The sequence below is a fragment of the Sus scrofa genome, chromosome 9 (assembly GCF_000003025.6).
Source record: "Sus scrofa isolate TJ Tabasco breed Duroc chromosome 9, Sscrofa11.1, whole genome shotgun sequence".
NCBI classification, from domain to species: Eukaryota; Metazoa; Chordata; class Mammalia; order Artiodactyla; family Suidae; genus Sus; species Sus scrofa.
In genome coordinates, this window is record NC_010451.4 from 106801994 (window position 1) to 106818354 (window position 16361).

At 40.8% G+C, this 16361-nt stretch overlaps 1 pseudogene; it reads right to left on the minus strand.

The window, feature by feature from the left end:
* Positions 1-16361, minus strand: part of LOC100622054 — a 31223-nt pseudogene that overhangs the window by 1462 nt on the left and 13400 nt on the right.

The following is a 16361-nucleotide window of genomic DNA, read 5'->3' on the forward strand; positions in this document are numbered from 1 at the left end:
CATATAGGGAGATCAGTGTTTCTCAAATTTTGCACATTAGAAACATCTGAGCAGCTTTTAAAACTCCTGAGCCAAGTGCTGTAACTCAGACAGTAAATCAATGTAATTATCTAATTAGAAAATTAACGTTGATAACAGCATTATCTAACTTGCAGACATTGCTCCAATTTCGCTTGTCCTCAGCTGTCCTTTTTTTTGCCCATGTTCCAGTCCAGGTAAATATGCATTTCATTCTTCTGACTCCTCTGTCTGCAAGTGTTTTTCAGTCTTTCCTTAGCATGACTGAGACTTTTGAAGAGGACTGGTCAGTTATTTTACAGAATGTGTCTCAGTTGGGACTTGTTAGATGATTTCTCATGACTCAACTGAGATTGTGCATCTTTCGCAGGAACATCTACGATGGAACATTGCACACTTCTTAGTGCAGCATATCATGGTTATACGATGTTGCTGTGTCTTATTCGTGGTGATGTTCATCTTGATCACCTGCCTAAGGTGGTGTCTTCTAGGTTTCTTTAGTGTAACATGACAATTTCCCACTTTATAACCATTACATATCTTGTGGGGGGATTCTTGGAGCCTATGGAAATACCCTGTTTCTCTTTATGCTTTGCTCACTGATTTTTTTTTCTATTTTGTAAATAATTTATTTGTATCATTTTTTTTTTATTTTCCCACTGTACAGCAAGGGGGTCAGGTTATCCTTACATGTATACATTACAATTACATTTTCCCCCACCCTTTCTTCTGTTGCAACATGAGTATCTAGACAAAGTTCTCAATGCTATTCAGCAGGATCTCCTTGTAGATCTATTCTAAGTTGTGTCTGATAAGCCCAAGCTCCCGATCCCTCCCACTCCCTCCCTCTCCCATCAGGCAGCCACAAGTCTCTTCTCCAAGTCCATGATTTTCTTTTCTGTGGAAAGGTTCATTTGTGTTGGATATTAGATTCCAGTTATAAGTGATATCATATGGTATTTGTCTTTGTCTTTCTGGCTCATTTCACTCAGGATGAGATTCTCTAGTTCCATCCATGTTGCTGCAAATGGCATTATGTCATTCCTTTTTATGGCTGAGTAGTATTCCATTGTGTATATATACCACATCTTCCGAATCCAATCATCTGTCGATGGACATCTGTTGTTTCCATGTCCTGGCTATTGTGAATAGTGCTGCAATGAACATGCGGGTGCATGCTCACTGATTTTTTAGCATCTATCAATGGTTCTTCCCTACAACCCTTACTACTAGGCATTTGCCTAATGTTGACTTTGTGTATTCTTCATTCCTGCTACATTTATCAGTTGGAATTGTAATCTAAGAAAGAGCTGTATGAATTGCATGTAAATAACTCTGAGAGGGAGTTCCCGTCGTGGCTCGGCGGTCATGAACCAGACCAGGATCCATGAGGACGTGAGTTTGATCCCTGGCCTCACTCAGTGGGTTAAGGATCCAGCGTTGCTGTGAGCAGCGCTGTAGGTCACAGTTGCGGCTTGGATCCCAGGTCCTGAAGCTGTGGCTGTGGCCAGCAGTTGTAGCTCCAATTTGACCCCTAGCCTGGGAACTTTCATATGCCACACGTGCATAAATAAATAAATTAATAAAATAAATAAATAAATACGGCCCTAAAATAAAGAAATAAATACCTCCGAGAGTTTAACAGCCCTAGATAAAGGGGTTGGTTTGAGGTTTGATTGGAGGAATAAGTAAGAAACTGAATCATTGCCATGAAGAAAGTGAAATTAGATACTGCTAATACTTATCATTTAGGGACTGATAATTCACTGCAGCCAGAGATGAGGAATGCCTAGCTGGGAAGCACTTCAATATGAAACATAACTCAGCAATATCTTCTATAGATTTAAAAAAAAAAATAGGTGGGTAGGAGGGTTAGAATGTGATGTCTGCGTCCAAAAAGAACACATTTGTGCAGCTGTCCCAAGATTAAGATCAGAGGAGAAGAATGGTGTAAAGGTACCAGCTGCAAAGATACAGAAAACAAGCAAAAGAGGAAGAAAGAGAAGACACAAGAAGACAGAGAAGTTGTCTGAGGTGACAAAAGGGAAGAGCAAAGGTATGTATAGGAGAGGGAGTCCTTGAGAAGAGACTGGAAGAAGGAGGAAATAAGGATTTCAGGTCACAGTTGGTGAAGCCAGCAAAGGAAATCAGGAAAGTTAGCTAGAGGTGGAAAACTCCTGGAACAGGAAAAGAAGAGAAATGGTTTCTACAGGGAAGTCTGACAGTCTCCATTCAGATCAAGGGCCTTGTCACTCAGGGGTCTGGGAAGAAAGGGGTGGAAGGAAGAGAAGGGAGGGAGAAAGGACAAATTCAGTGTAAAGGGCATCTTAGCCTTAAGTCTTTAAGTAACAATGGCAACAGCTCAGCTCAAACCACCTTAAGCAAAAAGACACCCTTTGGGGTTCCAGACCTGGGAAGGTTTGGATAAGATCTGACAGAGGGTTGCCCCCACCCCCACCCCCAGCTCCCCAGTTCAAAGTTCTAGGCCCTTATCTCTCCTTCCCCTCCCACCCCACATCTCTCAGTTCTTGCTTTTGGGTTTTGGTCTTATTGCTTCCCATCTCAGAGGAGCTTCCTCTGTGCACACAGGGAAGAGGGCTGCCTGTATATCAAAGCTTTCATTGTCTCAGCTCAGGAGACCTGGCAGAAACATGGACTGCTGTATTCTAGCATCTGCCTGTCACCACCAAAGAGGAACTCTGATTGACTCTCCTTGGATCCCGGGCCCACACTTTGAACCAGTCTCTACTCCTGGAGGGATGAAGTACCATACGATAGGCCAGGCCTTGATTAAATGCCCACCCAATGCTTTGCAATTTGGGTGAGACCAGGATTAACAGAATCACTTAGAATGGCAGTTACCCAAAGTAAGGAGAAGTATTCTTACAAGAATGAGGAAGCCCAGCTAGAACATCGAGAGGTGCTTCCTACTGAAGACTCCCAGAAAGAACTTCTGGAAATAATGATAGTCAATTTTATTATAGTAATAGCTAATATCCATTGAGTGCTTGCTATGTGACAGGTACTGTCCTAAGCTCTTTATGTGTATTAAATCATTTAAAGCTCACATGCCTAGACACTATCATCATCACCATTATACAGAGAAGGAAACACACATAGGTAGGTTAAGTCACTGGTCCAAGGGCTTACAGAAAATAAGCAGTAAAGCAGGGATTCCATCCAGGCAGTCTAAATGCAGAACCTGTGCTCTTGTCCACTGACAGGATCTGAGTGAGACAGACATTGCAGACATAATAATAAAATAAGGTAAAAAGACAGGGGGAGTTCCCATCATGGTTCAGGGGAAACGAATTCAACTAGGAGCCATGAGGTTTTGGGTTTAATCCCTGGTTTTGCTCAGTGGGTTAAGGATCCGGCACTGCCATGAGCTGTGGTGTAGATCACAGATGCAGCTCAGATCTGGCATGGCTGTGGCTCCAATTTGACCCCTAGCCTGGGAACATCCATATGCCATGGCTATGGCCCTAAAAAGCAAAGAAAAAGGTAAAAAGGGGAATTCCTGCTGTGGTACAGTAGGTTAGGGATTTGGTGTTGCAACAGCTGTGGCATGGATCCCAGCTGTGGCTTGGATTCGATTCCAGGCCCTGGAACTTATGTATGCCGCAGGTGTGGCCAAATAAATAAATAAATACAAAGATAGAAGGACACCACAAGGGAAGGTTGAATAAATTCTCACGAAGAGGGTATGAACCTATCACGTGATACGTTAGCTCTTACAGCTACTTAGAACCGGGAGGGCTATGAAAACACTGCTTGAAAAGTCTGAAGGTAGGTATTAGAAAAGAAAGAAGAGTGTAGAAGCCCAGTCCGTTTTATCCATGGAGATCTCACATGAGGCTGTTTATATTTTTTCCCAAATTTTTCCTATTTTGGTAAAATGGGCACAACACAAATTTCACCATGTCAACCGTTTTTTAGTGTACAGTTCAGTGGTATTAAGTACATCGACATTGTTGCACAGCCATCACCAACATCCATCTGCAGATCGCTTTTCACCTTGCAAAACTGCAACTTTGTACACATAAAGCACTAACTCCCCATTTGCCTCCTCCCCAGGCCCTGGCTACCACTATTCTACCTTGTGTCTTTGCGAATGTGACTACTCTAGTACCTCATGTCAGTGGAATTATACTGTATTTGTCTTTTTATGACTGGTTTATTTCACTTAGCATAATGCCTTCAATGTTTATCACTGTATCATAGGTCAGAATTTCCCTCCTTTTCAAGACTGAGTAATATTCCATCGTGTGTATATGCTGCATTCATCCACCAATGGGCAAGGCTGTTGATTTGCTGCTGTTCAGTGGTGGAATAGGGAAGAATTTAGAACGTGTTATTGTACTAGGAAAAGCAATAAATAGTCCTTTAGCCGTCTTTTTCTGGAAGTCCATCTTTTTGGACTTCCTCAATTTAAATGAATTGCAGTAGACCAGGAGAAAAAGAAACCACTGTGTTCATTGCAGGATTATTTAGAGCCAAGATATGGAAAATGTGGTATATCACACAATGGAAGGTTATTCAGCCATAATTAAAAGAACAGAATTTTGTCATTTGTGACACCGTGAATGGACCTCGGGGGCATTATGCTAAGTGAAATAAGTCAGACAGAGAAAGACAAATGCTATATGAAATCTCACTTATATGTGGAATCTAAAACAAAAGCACCAACCTCACAGATACAGAGAACTTATTGGTGGTTGCCAGAGGTGGGGTCTGGAGGCAGGCAAAATGAGTGAAAGGAGACGAAAGGTACAAACTTCCAGCTATAGAATAAGTCATGGGTATGTAATATACAGCATGGCAACTGAAACTTTATGCAAATGGAGCACTAACTCCCTTAATAATACTGTATTGCATATTTGAAAATTGCTAGGAGAGTTGATCTCGGAGGTTTTTATCATACACACCCTCGGACAAATTCTGTATATCTGATGACGGATGTGAATAAGACTTATGGTGGTGATCATTTCCCAAAATATATACAGAACCATCCTTTTGTACACCTAAAACTAATATAACGGGGTATGTCAGTTATACCTCAATTTTTTAAAAAAAATTTGAATGTACATGTAAAGCACTAGGTCAGTAAACAAATACTGGCTACTATTAATACTATAATTATTATTAGAAATGTTAACGTCAGTCCAGGAATCTATCTATATATATATATATTGTGTGTGTGTGTGTGTTTGCCATTTCTTGGGCCACACCCGCGGCATATGAAGGTTCCCAGGCTAGAGGTCCAATGGGAGCTACAGCCGCTGGCCTACACCAGAGCCACAGCAACACAGGATCTGAGCTGTGTCTGCGACCCACACCACAGCTCACAGCAACGCCGGATCCTTAACCCACTGAGCAAGGCCAGGGATCAAACCCGCAACCTCATGGTTCCTAGTCAGATTCGTTAACCACTGAGCCACAGCGGGAACTCCTATATTTTTATTAATATTTATATAATGTGGAAAAAAGTAGAAGGCAACAAAAACACTAATACTAAACCAAAGCTCCCTGTGATACACGTAGGTTGCTTGGAGGACGTGTATATGTTTGTAATAAACCTGAAAGCATAAGAAAAGAGAATACCTGTAAGAAGCTTTTGAGACGTTTGCAATGGCAGAGATGAGGCAATCACTGCTGCTCCCCTAGGAAATCAGTGGCTTTTAGACTATTTCAGAAAGTGTGGTTCAGAAGAGTCAGCCCAGGAGCCTGCCAGCCAGGCAGCAGTGGTCCTGGGAGGTTCTGACCCAACTGTCACTCTCTGGACACTGCCCTCTGCCCTTGCTACCAGTAGCTTAGAGCCTCGTTACTCTTTGCCTGGAGGAGCATGTTGCAAGATAACTCAGACGTACATGTGCCCTCTAACCCCATGATATTTCTACAGTTTTGAACTTGCACCCAATTTGCTCTTATATTTATCATTTGCTAATTTATCCCAGCATTTGCTACATCACCTCTAGCCCCAAGGCCTCTCTGACCTCCTTAGGGGCCATTGCATTTTCTGAAAAGACCCAGAGGAGTGTTTGGACTGGCGTGCTGCATTCTGCCAAGCATCCAATTCTGGGTGTAGCAATCTGCCCCGAGAAAGACCTTTAAACTTTCATTCAGTCCTATTTTTCAACCTTTGTCATTTCTGAATGTAAACATTAAGACTGCCTGGCATGAACCGTCCCTCTTCTCAACCTATTTCATTACACACAAAGAACTGTCCCATTTTAAAGACATCTGGAGGCATTTTTCACATTCTAAAGTAACTGCGTTCAGCAACCCTCCCAGAAAATTCTATTATATTCTCCCCTACTCTCATATGCTTAAGTTTCAACCTGCTCTTGTTGAAGGAGAGATTGCTTCAATATTGGTTGTCCTCCAGTGTCTCTTGTCCCTTATAGTGATGGAACCCTTGATTGGTAGATATTTACATGGATGTTCAGACTAAAGATCGCATTGTTTAGCCTCTCGTAGAATTGAGTGTAGTCATGTAAATAAGAGCTGGCCAATTGCATGTGATAGGAAATATGTTCAGCTCTGGGATGTGTCTTAATGGAAGGGCATGCCCATCATCCCTCCATTGTCTGTTGTGCTGCTCACAGTGTGGATGTGGATGTGATGATCTGTCATAAGGGACCATGTGGGTGACGGCAATAGCCTAAGCATCGTAGAACAAGACAAGAAAAACCTTGAAGCACTGAATAACCTCATGGAGTGAAACCTCCATACCCTCCCTGGGACTATCTGTTTCTTGACTGTAACATGAGAGAAGATAAATTTTTCCCATGTTTAAGTCACAGTTACTTTGGGTCTCCAATACATGCAGCAGAACTTATGTGATAAATACACTTGTAAACACACTTGATCCTCAGTATGCCAGATGTAGTGGACATTTGTAGGGAATTTGAAGGAGCCCTTTCCTGTATTGGGAGGTATTCGCCATTACATAGGTCTCAGTGGAAGATCCTAATCCTTGATTTCGCCATACTTGAAAGACTGGGCTCAGGTGTATAAATCAGTCTTGGCCAATCAGATAATTCCACTCATGACTTTAAACCTGGAATGAGTGAAACAAAGAAGCTGGAATAGTTAAGAATTTAACTGTGACCTATTGAGCCCACAGGAACACCCAGAATTTAGTGGGAACAGCAGATAGGTCTCTATCATGTATCCTTTGGCATGGTCTGGGTTCTTCATCTCACCTGGATTTTGAGCTTAGCCTTCCTTGTGATGCTGTGACTAACTCCAAGGGCCTTTCAATTGCAGTTCCCATTTTGGCTCAGCAGTAATGAACCCAACTAGTATCCATGAGGATGGGGATTCCATCCCTGGCCTTGCTCAGTGGATTAAGGATCCGGTGTTGCCATGACCTGCGGTATAAATCGCAGATGCCGCTTGGATGCTGCATTGCTGTGGGTTGCTGTGGCTGTGGTGTAGCCTGGCAGCTGCAGCTCCGATTCATCCCCTAGCCTGGGAACTTCCATATGTGGCGGATGCAGCCCTAAAAATCAATCAGTCAATCAATCAGACTGTGGATTATGGCCCTTTGGTGGTGAGATTTGTTATCCCAAATAAATTCAGGAAGAGGGAGAGAATGAATGTTGGATAGGCAACCAACAGATCTTCTACAGTCTACTACTGCTTTACTTTTCTGATAGATTCCATGTTGCTTTGCAAGTAGTAGATTCAAGTAAAGTCAAATGGAAGACAGAATAGACAGGAATTAAGAGCCCAGTCATAGGAATCAGACTAGCTTAGTTAGTTTCAAACTTACTAGGTTTGTGACTTTGGACAAAATACTTAATTTCTTTGAGGTTCTGTCTCCTCATCAGTAAAATGGAAAGAGTGAGGCCTACTACATAGTGTTATTACACAGATTAAATGAGATTTCATATAAAAGCATGTCATAAAGTATATATATATGAGACATTAAAGATGGCCACCATTTCTTTGGTGTCCCTCCCATTGAGAGGTGAGGCCCATGCCTGTTCCCCCTTGAATGCAGGTGAGCCCTAGTACTATTTTTACAGTAGATTATGGCCTCTCTTTAACATCACCTTGATGCTGGAGTTGACCTAGTCACTGTTGGTTGAGTGACCTTCTGTGGCTTTGTACAATACTAGCTTGAGTTATTTTCCCTTTCTCATAATTTCACAGACTAGATTAAGTTAGAAAATTATCCATATTTATACTCTCAGCTTCTACGTCCATCCCTTGGAATGCTTTTTCTTAGAAGCTAGCTGCCACCCTGAGACCACCATGCTGTGAGAAGCCGAAGCCTTAGCCATGTGGACATGGGGGCCAAGGAGCACTGGGGTGCCAATCATGTGAATGTGGATGGCATCTTGGAAGATGCCCGCGGGAAGCCCTAGCTGCCCTAGGGGATGCCATGTAGATACTAAACAGATTACCCAGCAAGATAAAAAGGTTGTTTTAAGCCGCCAAGTTTTGGGGGTCGTTTGTTACACAGCAATAGATAATGAGAATAATGTACATAAACCCTGGTAAGTGCTGGACTGTGGTGCTGACCATGATTCAGGGTCAGCAGTGCACACTCAGTGCTGGAAGTCCTCCAGCATGACGATGCCCCAAGTGACAAATGACCCACATTATAAGCAAGGAGATCCTGCTGTGTAGCACAGGGAATTATATCTAGTCACTTGTGATGGAACATGATGGAGGAAAATGTGAGAAAAAGAATGTATATATGTGTGTGTGTGTGTGTGTGTGTGTGAGTGCGTGTATATATATATATATATATATATATATATATATCTGACTGGGTCACTTTGCTATAAGTATAAAATTGAGAGAACACTATAAACCAACTATAATGGAAAAAATAAAAATCATTACATTTAAAAAAAAAAAGGAAAATGACCCACACTGATAAAGAAGCACATGTATTACTCTTTCACAGTTTTCTATTTTTATGATTTTGGTAACAGTATTTTGATGTAGTTTGTTTCCTTTGTAATACCATGCATTTTCTTTTACACAATTAAAAACCTTATGCTGAGATAAAGTCCACAAAACTTCAATAAGTTCCAATAGAATTCATGCCCAAAAAATGAATAAGAAAAAAAAAAAAGTCAAGAATCCCTGTTGAAAGACGGCAGGGCCACCATGAACGGAGCCTGGGTCGCCAAATGCGGCATGAAGCAGAGCCCTTTTCTACCCACCTGCACAGACTTGGGGTGGACTGTGATAGGAGCTTAAAACAAACTTGTATTGTGCTAAGCTGCATTTTGGAGTTACATTATTAGTCTACACGTCCTAGCATAGCGCCTAATCGTAGAGAGTACATTTATGCCAAAGAGAGCCTACCAGAAGGTGAGGACAGAAAATTTAGCCAGCCTATATAAAAAGACAAGACTGCCTCTGACGCTGTCAAGTCAGACTCTTCACTGACTCTGAAGGTTGTACTGTGACTCCTGGATGACCTCAGCCTGGGCCTTGCTGCCCTAGAGTCTCTCCTTGCACAGGCTCCACCATCTCACCAATGCAGATCTCCTGGGCTCCTGGGCTCTTCCTTGGGCTGACCCTTTGCCTCCTCTAGGCTTATTCATGTTCCTTGATGGCTGGCTGTCCCTCAGTGTTGACCTCCACTGCCTTTGAGCACCGGCCTCTGCCTCTCTTTGGCTCAGGTTGGTCTTCTTGGCTTCACCCCGTGCCTCATTCTTGGCCTTGGCCTTATGTCGCCTGACTTGATTCCCACCCAGGACTCAGAGTGCCCCTTGCCCAACATCACCTGACGCTAGAGCTAACCCAGTCACCCTTGGTTGAGTGAACTTCTGAGGATTAGTCCAACCCTGGTTTGAATTATTTTTCCTTTCCTATAATTCTTTGAGCTGATTGAGTTAGAAGAATGTCTATATACCCTCAGCTGTTCATGTTATCGATCTTATAGTGCATGAAAGAAAAAAAAACTATTTATCAAGCACCTTACTGTGTGTCAGCCAAGGCGTTAAATACTTTTGCATTTCATTTAATCTTTGCCAAACTACTCCACCAAGAAAGGTATTTTAGCTGCATATTTTCAGAAGAAAAAAAAATTGAGACTCTATGGGATTGCTGTCTAAGGTCACACAGCTGGAGCAGGGACTCTCAACTAGGTTCATCTATTCCCAAAGCTCAGTCCCTCTTCACTCCACAGTACTGACTCTGACCATTCTGGTATGATTATTCAAGCAGTCATAGAGAGTTCTAGGTGAGCCTTGGGGAAGTAAAAAGTGTAAACGTACAGGATCTGTACTGAGCATCAGAATATTTCATGTTGCTTTTGATGACTTGAGACATGGAACAGATATGTACCCATCATTTGCCAACGATGTTGAAGTGATTAGTTGAGCAGCAGTAAAACATAATCATGGTAAAATTTAATAAACACGAAACTTTGAAAGAAAAAATGCAAAAGCACTTCAGAGGCCTAATTCTGTAAAAGTTTACTTAAAAATATTCTCAGGTTCATAGTGACTCAGCAGAGCAACCCTAATGATACATTTTGATGTTGATGATAGTGGCGAATATTGCATTGTTTTTTAAAAGTATGACTCTGGGAGTTACGACCAAAAGCATGGCGTGGAGAGACTAGGATGTAATTTTTCCACTCTGTTCAGCCTTGATCAGGATTTCATTGAATTATATGGCGTCGTTAACTGCAATTGATGTGTGAAGATCTTGGGTCACATTCCAGGGGCAAAACAATAAAAATTATTAGCTTGGGGTAAATAGCCTTATTAATAAAGCCCAGGGGACCAGGTTTATGGAGAAGCAGAAGACATTCAGGATTAGGATGGAATATTAGGAATTTCAGCCACTGTAGTAGTATTTTTCTAAGTGTGCACCAGAGCCATATGCATGTAAGAAATGCAGATCTTAGGAAGAATCCCTAAGCTACTAAACCAAATTTCTGTTGAGGGAGGGGAAAATCCTCCAAGGATTATATACACTGAAGTTGAGAATCTTTGTGCCATTGGTTCTTAGCCTTAGCTGCACATTGGAATTACCTGCAGACCCAGCTCAGAGATTCTGATTAATTGGTCGAGGATGCCTCCAAGATGCCAGACTTAAAAGATACCCAGGTGATTCTAATGTACACCCAAGGTTGAGAACCTCTGCTTTGTGCTAAATTATGACTTACAAATGCCAGCAGGCAACTGTCCAACTTCCACTGAAGACTAGAGAAATGGGATTATCAAGTGTGGCAAACACTTTAGATAACTCCTTAACATTCATTGTGAGTTATGTTTCCATGACAAGTGCATTTTATTTTCATAAGTGATTTGTTTGCTCTCTTAATTAGGACCTTGTGGACAAGGTAATTATTTTCTCCATTCTGGAGACTTCACTCTTCCTTTCATTCTAGTTTTTCTCACACAGTGGCTGGGAGGTATGACAAAGAAAAGTATTAAAAAGTACTTTTAAACAATGATGAATGTCAGAGCCCCTTACTCCACACTGTGGTCGTCCTCTTCTTGGTGGGCCTGTGTCGTCTTCAACTCCAGGTACCAAATCTGGTCATTGAAGAAGGGAACTAAAGACAATGAGTACAGGTTTATTTGAAGATGCATTAGATCAGGCTCAGGAGAAAGGTGCTTTCCCAGGTGGGGAGATGTCTTGGTGATCATAGGTACAGCGGGTGACTGTTCTAGATCAGAAGAGGGGCGATTACTCTGCTGCTATTAGCCATGTGTGCCTTATATTAAATTGGAGTCCATTGCCAGGGATCTTTGTATTCTGGGCCTTATCTGATTATGTAATGGACATTGGTCTCTGAAAGCACTTGCCTGGATTTCTGGTAGAGGTCCTTCCATTATACCCTCGAGGTTAAATCTCTGGTAACTGTCTTCTTTCCATATAGATGTATAAATCTGCATGTTATCTTTTTTTTAAATTGTGGTAAAATTCACATAACATAAAATGCACTACCTTAACCTTTTTTATGTACACAGATCAATAGTGTTAACTGTATATTCACATTGTACAACCAATCTCCAGAATTCTTTGCATCTTGCAAAACTGAAACTCTATCCATTCAACAACAACTTCCCATTCTCCCCTCCCCCCCAGCTGCACAGGAGTGTCAAAGTTCAATCTTCTCTTTTAAGTTTCCTAAAATTCATTGGTCTATGAAGTTTGACTTGGTATTAGCCACATTTGCCAGTCCAGTCTTACTAAATCAAAAGATTTTTTTTCTCCTTCATGCATCCACATATCACTGGACTAAGATACCACATACTTCAAAAGCAAGTACCTTCTAATTTTCCTTGAAGTAAAATGTCTGTTGATTTAAAAAAGAGCAAAATGGAGGGATATAATTCGAATTTCTCTTGAGAGAAAATATAAAATGTTGGTAATACCTTGTGCTAGAGAAATAGTAACTCTCAAATACTGATGCGAGAGAAAACTGATTCAACAAATTAGACAGTCTCTATCAAAATTTAAAATGTAAACATCTTTTTACCAGCTATTCAACTTCCAACTCATAACAGATATATTCACAAAAAATAAAAACAACTTAAATGTTAATCAGTAAGGGACTGGTTGAATAACTTGCAGTGTACTATATAATGGACTAATAATACAGCTGTTAAAAGTTCTGTGTGTTGTTGATATGGGAAGATCTGCAAATATATTATTTTGAAAATATATAATGAAACGACATAACGCCATGAAAAATTTGATTGTATACATATGCACATATACACACATATATATACACATGCATACATACATATATATTTTTAAATATGTTTATTTTATTTACATATTTATTTCGTTTTAAAACATGGACCTATATTGCTTTAAAAAAAGTGTGTGTGTGTGTGTGTGTGTGTGTGTGTGTGTGAGGATATATTCCCTTTTCTGAAAGGATGATCAAGCAAATGCTAACGCCCGCTCCTTTGGGAAAATAGGCTGATGACTGGTGAAGAATGTTTCGGGGGAGAATACATTTATTTTTCGTTTACACTTCCCAGTACTAGTTGAATTTTTTAAAACATAGGATTATACTACTTATTTTTTTTTAATATCAGCATAGTTATCTAGTCAAGATTATGGAACTTTACTATTTATAAACATTATCATTTTCTCTATGTAAAGAAGAACATTAAAAAAAACTTCATTTAAAAAGCAAAACAAAATATAAGAAAATGTGAAATTTTATTTTATAACTTAGATATTTGAGCACATGCTTGCTTTCATGACCACTTTAAGTCATATAGTCTTCCATGGTTTATGTGTGTTTCTAAAATTAAAAAAAAAAAAAAAAAACTAAATCAACCAACCAAACGAACAAAACCCTGCTTTATTTTCTTTTGACAAGAGAATAAATGATATTTACTAAAAATCCCTTCAGTTGTTTCCTTAATATTCTGCCAACCATCTTTGTAGCGGTTTTGTAATTTTGTTTTTTTTTTTAAGCTTTGATAAAGAGTCATCATTTTCTGTAGACTTTGCTTAGACAGTTTTGCTCAAAGATTCTGTTATTCCACTGAATAGAATATAACATCTGTGGATCCCCCAGGGTCTGAGACACTTGAAGATTGCCCTTGCAATGAGGTTGTCTTGTAATAAGATGGTCCCTTTTTTCTTCTTCCAGTTCTGGGAGTTAACCTTTGTTGCAAGTCAAAATATTCTGCTTTTCTCAGGTCAAAGAGACATAGTCTTACTCTCCATCCTTTAACGCTCAGTACAGTAAAACAAAAGGTCTTTCCTGCCTCTGGAAAGAAGTTCAAGATGTCCACATATATCACGCAGCAAAAGTTACACAAGAAAATGTTTCCTTTTTTCTGCTATGGATGGGACATGTGATATTAATTTTCTAGTTATTATAGTCAACATCATGTTTGTCTCAGGCATGAATAAACACATTGAGCAGCTGTACAAATCAAAGCTGTGATGTAAATCAACAAATAAGCCACACTGTTGCAACAAATCAGTTCTTAATGACTTTTGAAAAGAAGATGTTTTTGTTTAAAATGGCTCTCTTTGAAAGACAATAAGCAAAGCCCATACTCACTTTTAGTTACCAGACTATTGGGGTTACACAAAAGTCAGGGCCACTTTATATAATTTTAAATGGCGTTCCTAATTGAACTACTATGTCCCAGCATAATGTACTTATTTAGAATTGAGTAATACTCATTGGAAAATAAATCTCTGGCAAGCGTACAAACTATGTGTGGTTCCCATAGAATTAAACCAAAATAGATCTCGTTCAAAATAACAATAAAGGTCCCATGGGACAGACTAATAAAAGATGGTTGGCACCATTTGAATTCCATGACAAGTGCTAACCTCGAACGTTAAAAAGTGCTAACAGCAGAGTCATTTCACATTCTTTGCAGCCGTGGCGCCATCTTGGAACTGTGCTGGTGACCCCACCTTTAGCGGGGCATTCAGGCCACGAGCCCCACTTGATAAAACAAAGCTTGCTTCTCTGAATTTTGGAGGTTTAGCAAACCAGTGGTAGACCATCCAGATCCTACAAACCTTCGGCATTACACTGATTACCGAAGAGTCATACCTTAAATGCAACGTCTCATTTAGGTATGCTGATGTCTCTAAAATGCTATTCTAATGACCATGACCAGAGGATCAGAGGTTTTTGTTGCTATCACATCCTAAAATTATGTGATCAGAATACATTTTCTTAAAGTTTTTCACATAAGGATAACAATTTTCATGTCAGATTTTCAGTTCACTTGGCTTGCTATAAATACAGCATAGTTCCAAACCCCTCTGCGGTCATGTAATTTTTACCATATTCAAAAAATAGCAACTGGAGTTCCCGTCGTGGCTCAGTGGAAATGAATCTGACTAGCATTCATGAGGGCACAGGTTCGATCCCTGGTCTTGCTAAGTGGGTTAAGGATCCGCTGTTGCCGTGAACTGTGGTTTAAGTCACAGACGTGGCTCAGATCCAGTGTTGCTACAGCTCTGATTTGACCCCTAGCCTGGGAACCTCCATATGCTGTAGGTGAGGCCCTAAAAGAGACAAAAAAAAAAAAAATAGCAACTCAGGAGTTCACTTGTGGTGCAGTGGGTTCAGGATCCGTCGTCGTCACTGCAACAGCTCAGGTCACTGCTGTGGTGTGGATTTGATTGTGGCCTGGGAACTGCCACATGCCGCGGGCTAGGACAAAATAATAACAGTGATAGTGATTGAGCTGAGGATATCAAAGTGAAAAGGCATGATTTTTTCCCTCTACAGGACATGCAAATCAACAATTACAACTACAATCCAGTATAACAGCTGCAGTAGTGTCAGTCTGCACAGAGGGCTGACAGCATGGAGGGGACCTGAAATCTGGGGAAGAGACAATGAAGGCCTCACAGCATTTCAGCTGAATAAGAATTAGAGGAAGGACAGAATTTTGTTTGGTGGGCAACTGGGGTAGGACACTTGTGTAAGGAGCCTCGCCTGTCGGCCTCTCTCTCCTTCCAGACACAGGAGAGGATTCGATTTCCCTCCTCCTTAGAATTTAGGGAGAGCTATGTAACATTCTGGCCAGGGAGCTGTGGGGTAGAAATGGTATGAGGCACTTCGAAACTGAAACACGAATGGCTAATGCAAAACACTCTAGTGCTTTCTCTCTGCCTTGGCACCTGATGAAATGGTATGTGTCAGAAGGTGTAGCTCTCTGTTGGTAAACCCCGGTCAGCCTGGAGTGATGGTGTGGAGTGGAACCACTTGCTGAATGAACCAGGACAGACATCGTGGCATGAACAAGAAATACGTTGTGTGGCTAGCTATGGAAAAAAATAATCATAATAGCAATTGATTCAGAACCATAACTGAATGGCTATGTATTTTTATATATTTGTAAGAATGTTCATATAATAAACTCAGTAATCAAGAAATAATCCTTTATTCAGAATATGTGCCTTTGAAAATATCGTCATTTAAAATATAGTAATGATTCCAAGTGTGCCTATTTTGTTCTCCCAGAAGAGTCTCCTAAGAGATATTGGGAGGAATAGGTTCCAGTAAGGAAAGCATAAGGTGCAAACCATTTGTGTGTGCGCGTGTAAGTGTGAGCTAACCAGTTTGCCCTTGGAAATGTCTGAATATGGGTTATTCCCCAATTCTGTGGGTAGGTCAGGTGACTAGGTCCATACAAGCCCCAACAGATTGGAGAAGAGCTCTCTACAGGGCCTCACACTTGCTGGTGCTCAGAGCACCTATCTGCCCATCTTAGTGGCCTGTGAGTGTCCATGGAGGTACCACAGAGTCATGGTTGATTTCAGGGAAACTGTCTCTTGAAACCATTTGGACATCACTCTAATATGTTTTTAGAATGATGTCGTTACTGTGACACATTGTAGCAGAG